At 30.9% G+C, this 6577-nt stretch overlaps 1 pseudogene across 1 annotated transcript; it reads right to left on the bottom strand.

Annotated features, from left to right (window-relative positions):
• Nucleotides 1-865: 865 nt before the first annotated feature.
• On the bottom strand, nt 866-2908 carry LOC149251941 (cytochrome P450 750A1-like; annotated as a pseudogene). Its single transcript, XR_016266028.1, has 2 exons — nt 1902-2908; nt 866-1798 (listed from the first exon to the last, which is right to left on the bottom strand). The product of XR_016266028.1 is annotated as a cytochrome P450 750A1-like (transcript).
• Nucleotides 2909-6577: the final 3669 nt, after the last annotated feature.

Genomic DNA, 6577 nt, shown 5'->3' with positions numbered 1-6577 from the left:
TGATATATTAGACATTATCAAGATACAGTCCCACCAAGCTTATATATATCTATATCTATATATATATATAATTGAAAAAAATAAATTAAAATAATTGAAAAAAATAAATTTTTATTATTAAGTAGTCTCAATTGTTTTTCTGGGATATTTTTCTCTCAATATTGTGTGATGTGTAGCAATGATTTTAATATATATATATATGATTGAAAAAATAAACTTAAAAATAATTAGAAAAAAAAATCTTATTGTTCAAACATTTCAAGTCGTCTCATTGTTTTTCAGCAATATTTTTCTATCAATATTGTGTGAAGTGTAGCAATGATTTGTTATAATTACAAATTTAAACTATGTAATTTACACAATTCAATTGACCAATATTTTTTGAAGATGTTGAATCTATTTACATATTAGAAAATACAATTTACCACAAAATATAATTATATCTATAAGTTAAAAAATAAATCCATTTTAACCACAAAAAAGATAAAAATGAGTGATACAATCTTCTAATAAAAAAAAAAATATATTTTAAAAACTAAAAAAGTATAACTCAAAAAATTTGATACCTCTTACACATTTCCTAAACCTATAATTAAAATATATCAAAGTAATCTCTAGAGTATAAAAACATTGGTAAGCATAATATTTTGTAGGTATTGCCAACTGATGACATTTGTCTTCATTCAAAATGTAGTATTAACCTATTTGCGTTGGTGATTAATATTTCACTTTTTCGGATGGCGGGGACCTGAATTAAAATGTTTGGACAAAAAAACACAAAACTAAAATAATAATGCCAAAACATCAATGGAAATACAATCAACCTCAAACACTCTAAATGATCTGAACAACCCACTCAACCCACTCCAGATGGTTTAACACCCCTCGTGAGTTCGTATGCTGCCCTTACGAGACAATTACATTTATGTAAATAATTAAAACAATTTATTCACGCAGAAAACTATTACATTCTAGGCATGTTGGCTAGCATAGGCTGGCGCGGTGATCGAAAGTAGTGAATTACGAACTATTACAGATTTGCAGGCACAACTAACAGTTTGGCAAATATGGATGAATGACAACTAATAAACATAAAATACCAGTATAGCTTACCCTACCCTCCCCTGCGTAGCATAGATATATATGGTTTAGGGATTTCTAAAGGCAACAAGGCTGTCTCAACCTTGGATAAGCAAACAGCGGAGTTTGCCTTGGCATCGTGGTTGCACATGCTTCCATCATATCCAACTCTGATGGATCGCCTTCTACTCCCCAATCGAAAGTATGCACCAACCGCGCTAATGAAAACTCAACGGAAACAATAGCCATGGCAGATCCTGGGCATCCTCTCCTTCCTGCGCCGAACGGAAGCATTCTGAAGTCTGATTGACCTCCTGATAAATCCATACCATGTTCTTCCAACTGCGCCATGAATCTCTCCGGCTTGAATTCCGAAGCATCTGACCCCCACACAGTGGGATCCCTTCCTATAGCCCACAAGTTCATGATTACCATTGTTTGCTTAGGTATATAGTACTCGCCTACCTTGACGGCCTCTATAGACGCATGGGGAATCGCTAGTGGCAACGATGGGTGTAACCGTAACAAACGTCTCTTTCAGCACACAGTGGAGGTATTTCATGGTTGCCAGATCCGACTCCTTTAATTTACCATGTTGGCCAACGACCGATTCGATCTCTTCCTGCAATTTCTTCATTGCATGGGGATGCCTGAGCAGCTCACTCATTGCCCACTCTGTCGCGTTTGCCGATGTCTCCATGGCGGCGGCGAACAACTCCTGCAGAAATCCAAAGACAGCATGCAAAATGTTAGGGTGTTCAAATATTTCAAGTTTGAGGATTGGAATAGAATGGCAATGGGTAAAAGTCAGAAGGGCATACAAATAAAAGGGCCTTGATCGTTGCCCTTGTGATTTGTGTATCTGTGGCACTGCTCTCAGCTACATCAAGGAGTACATCGACTATGTCTTTAACATGAGGCTCTGTGTCTTCCTGGCCGCCATTCGAAGCCATGGCCAAGCGATGATGAATATGGTCGTTTATGATTTTCTCAGCAAATACATCAAACCTTTTGTTGGACTTCTTGAGGGACCGTCTTATACCTTGCAAGTCAAGCCAATCTAAATAAGGAATGAAGTCTCCGATGTTGAAACTTCCGACCGCAGTCGACACCTTTAGCACCAGATCCGTGAATCCTTTGCCATCGGCACCTAAGTCATCGTCAGAAAATTTCTTTCTCGCCAGTATTCGCCACACTATATTCGACAGGGTAGCATATATGGCCTTGCTCACATTCACCGGAATTCTGCCGCTCTCACTCTTCTCCCAAATCGAACTGATCATCTCAGACACTTCTTCCTCTCGCACACCCTTGAAGGACTCGATTCTTTTAGCAGTCAGAAGTTGTAACACACATATTTTTCTCATTTTTCTCCAGTGATCTCCATAAGGAGCGAAGGCAATATCTTCATCGAAGAAGAAATATTTTCTTGCCGACGATGGAGGTCGGCTGGCAAATATCAAATCATGAGTTTTAAGAAATTGTTTGGCCATCTCAGAAGAAGAAACCACGACAGCAGGGACAGATCCGAAGCGCAGATACAAAATGGGGCCATATTTGTCGGCGAGACGGTTAAGAGCACGGTGAACCGGAAGTCTCAATTGGTGGAGATTGCCGATGATTGGCCACGGACAGGGTCCTGGAGGCAATCTTTCATTCCGCCGACTCCGGTACAATATCCAACGGGAGAAGAACCAGAAAATGAGAGACGCTATTAATCCAATGGCCGCGGTCGCAACACCTCCTCTAGTCGCTATTAATATTGCAGGCAGAGGCAGAGGCAAAGCCTGAAGCAACTTATCAAAACCCATATCGAAAGCGCCTCTTGTCTGTGTGCACAGCAGAGTTGAAAATGAAGTAATACGTTCTGTCTATTTAAAGGCTTCGTCAAGTTTTTCGAAGCTCTGTTTTTCTGCCAAAATGGAAAAGCTACGGACGTTCAAGTTACAGGCAAGGGTAATGCGGATGTCAAAGCCAGGTCCAGCAAATTCTAATTATTAAATATAATAATTAAAGAGGAAAAAAATATTAAATATAATATTTATATATAAATATGCTATAATAATAATACAAGATGATGATATAAATATTGTTATAATAATAATACAAGAGGAACATTACGATGATAATACAAGATGATGATGATATAAATATAAATATTACGATGATAATACAAGATGATGATGATATAAATATAAATATGATGATGGTGGGATGATAATACAAATATGATGATGATGGTGATGCACCCACACTAAGACTAATATGGTTGGATAATATTAAATATAATATTTATATATAAATATGCTATAATAATAATACAAGATGATGAGATAAATATTGTTATAATAATAATATAAGAGGAAGATTAAGATGATAATACAAGATGATGATGATATAAATATAAATATGATGATGGTGGGATGATAATACAAATATGATAATGATGGTGATGCATCCAGACTAATACTAATATGGTTGGATTCTAAGAAGAATAAGAATTTAATCATATAATAATAATATAAGAGGAAGATTAAGATGATAATACAAGATGATGATGATATAAATATAAATAAGATGATGAAGGTGATGCACTAAGACTTGGATTTTAAAAGAATAAGAATTTAATAGTAATTTTTTATAATTTTATTTTTCTATGTTTAAAAAGAAGGGATTATTATAGTTCGGTCGGATAATTTAAAAGAAAGTGTTTTTTATTTTCTATTTTTTAGTATTGTAATGTTGACAATGGAGTCTTGGGAGTAGACCACTTTGAGTTTCACTTCCAAGCTCATGAGAATTAGTTCTAATTTTAGGGATGCTCATCTTTTTTTCTAGTTGGTCAAAACAAAAAGATAATTCTGGTTCTCAAAGGAGAGGTTGATCACCTCCTTATAATATCTTAGCTTCCTTTTACCCTTGAGCGCCTTATCATCCCATACCTTATCCTTAAATTTGGAGGTGATAGTATCTTTGACACTATCCTTGCTTCCGAGTATGATCTCCTCATTTATCCCCCAATGGTTGAACCAAGACTCGACATCCTTACAATTCATTTAATTATGCATCAACTCAATATAAAGCAAAATTTTTAATCATTTATTTTTATTTTTTATAAATATTTTTAATTTATAAATATGTTTGGTTATTTTTTATGAATATTTTTAATTTATAAATATATTTTTTTATAATATTATAAGTGGGCTTAATGGTTAAGAGCATGTTTTTCAAAACAGAGAAATAGAATATGTATGCCTTCTTAGTGTGGATCTATTGTCCCACAAACAAGAAGGTCTCATACAAAATTGGATAATAATAAACAAATATTTTAATTATATGTCTAAAATCCTTGGTTTATAATTTATGAAGACTATTACAAATTTTTTTCAAAATTAATCAATTTAATTTAAAAAACAAAAAAAATCATTATTTTTAAAATAAATTTTAATTTTTAATATATAATTATTATTAAAAATATTTTATGAAAATTAAATCTTTACTATTCATTTTATTAAAATTTTAAAAACCCCATGGTATAAATATAATTAATAAAAATATTTAATTTTATATATTTATATTTTTATAAACTAAAATTATGTTTAATTTAAATTTATTATTAAATAAATTTAATGATTTTTAATATAAATATAAATATAAATATAAATATTATTAAAACTTTTAAAATTATTTTAGTTTCCATTTTTTCCAAAATTAAATAATTTCAAAATAGCCGAAATTATATATTTTCAAAAAAGATAATTTAAGCTAAATTTCATCCTAAATTAGAATTTCCTGGGAATAAGAAGATTTGAGATTTTGTAGTTGAATGGAGTGATTTTTAGTCAAAACCTTATTAAATGTGATGGTGAAGAAGACAAAAGATACTCCTATCCAATGCCATGATATTCCTGGGAACAATTATTGTCCATGTTTTAATGGTACTCTTATACAATGTATAGACCATACAATATGATATTTCTGTGGACAATTATTGTCCATATTTTAATAGTATTCTATTTATAGACTTTCTGTGGACAATTATTGTCCATATTTTAATAGTATTCTATTTATAGACCATACAATATGTTGTTTACATACATATTTTTATATTTAATAACAACTATTCAAGATGGAGACTAAAATGTCCTCACCACCCAATTGGAATCCTATTGGACCGTCCCTCGCATCCCAAACATGGAGTAGAATTCGTTTTTTTCTAAATGAGGTGGAGTGTTTAGCTTGGGTTTGATTAAGTTGGTTTAATAATAAATTATTATTATTCATTTATAAATTAATATTTATTTTTTAATAGACTAATTTTTATAATAAAATTAATAATTTTGATATTGAAAAGCAAGAATTTTTTTCCTGGGTAAAAAACACATCAGGAGAGTATTTGATGACGAGAATTGAATGATTCGAAATGCTATAAACCACACTAAATGGTTTGTCATTTTATTATTTTTTATTATATCACAAAAATCTAAATTCAATTTTAATGTTTATAAGTTTTTATTTTTATTTCAAATATTAATAAATTTATATTTATTTTTTCACATTTATTAAATACAATTATCTATTTATTATATAAATTATTAAATAAATTTATAAAACACATAAATTTATATTTATTTTTTCACATTTATTAAATACAATTATCTATTTATTATATAAATTATTAAATAAATTTATAAAACACATAAATAATTAAGATTTTTTTTAACATGGATTAAACTATGCTAATCATATTTATTAATACAATTGTACTAGTTTTACTATAATACTAATTTCTTTTTATACACGTTAACCATGATTATTAATGCTAATGCTAAAAGTTTTCGATGGAAAACATTAAAACACCCGGGACATCCTACAACCGGGTGCTTAAAATTTTCAAAGACTAACCTTAAGCCTCTGCGAGAGCCTTCAGCGTGGTGCTGGCCGTTTTCAATAAGTGTATCAGTATGATTTCTGGTACAATGTTTTCTTTCAGGTCTCATCGTGTTCGTGTTATATAAGTCTTCTGGTCAGAGGATTGTACCGTGTCTACCGTTCTTGTAATTTGAGGTTAACATTAAATTATCTTTCATAATATTAAAAAGTGATGGGTAATATTAATTATAAATGTATGATTGAAAATATTATTAAAATAAAATAAAAATATATTTTTTTTTAAGTTTATTTTTTTTATTAATTAGAACCATATTTATATTATATATATTGTAAATTGTTTTGGCTCGTCAAGTTGGAAACAGGAATAACGTCAGGATTGGTTGGGGGACAGTGGGTCAGGATCACATACAAGGACACTTTCAATGTGTTGTAATCGTTGGTCCATAATTTGGTAAAGCAAGTGTGATTCCTTCATCTGGAGGAAGAGTTCATCATGATTCTCTTTGCATTCAAAATATACTTTTCCCAACAGCGCCTTGAGACAACAATACAAATAAATAGTAAGTGGATATTGGTTGTGACATCTTCCTCTCCATACCTAGAT

Source organism: Pinus tabuliformis, chromosome 7, assembly GCF_031772625.1.
Source record: "Pinus tabuliformis cultivar Carrire ecotype Pingquan chromosome 7, CPIR1, whole genome shotgun sequence".
Taxonomy (NCBI): Eukaryota; Viridiplantae; Streptophyta; class Pinopsida; order Pinales; family Pinaceae; genus Pinus; species Pinus tabuliformis.
This window is presented reverse-complemented; position numbering and strand designations above follow the sequence as displayed.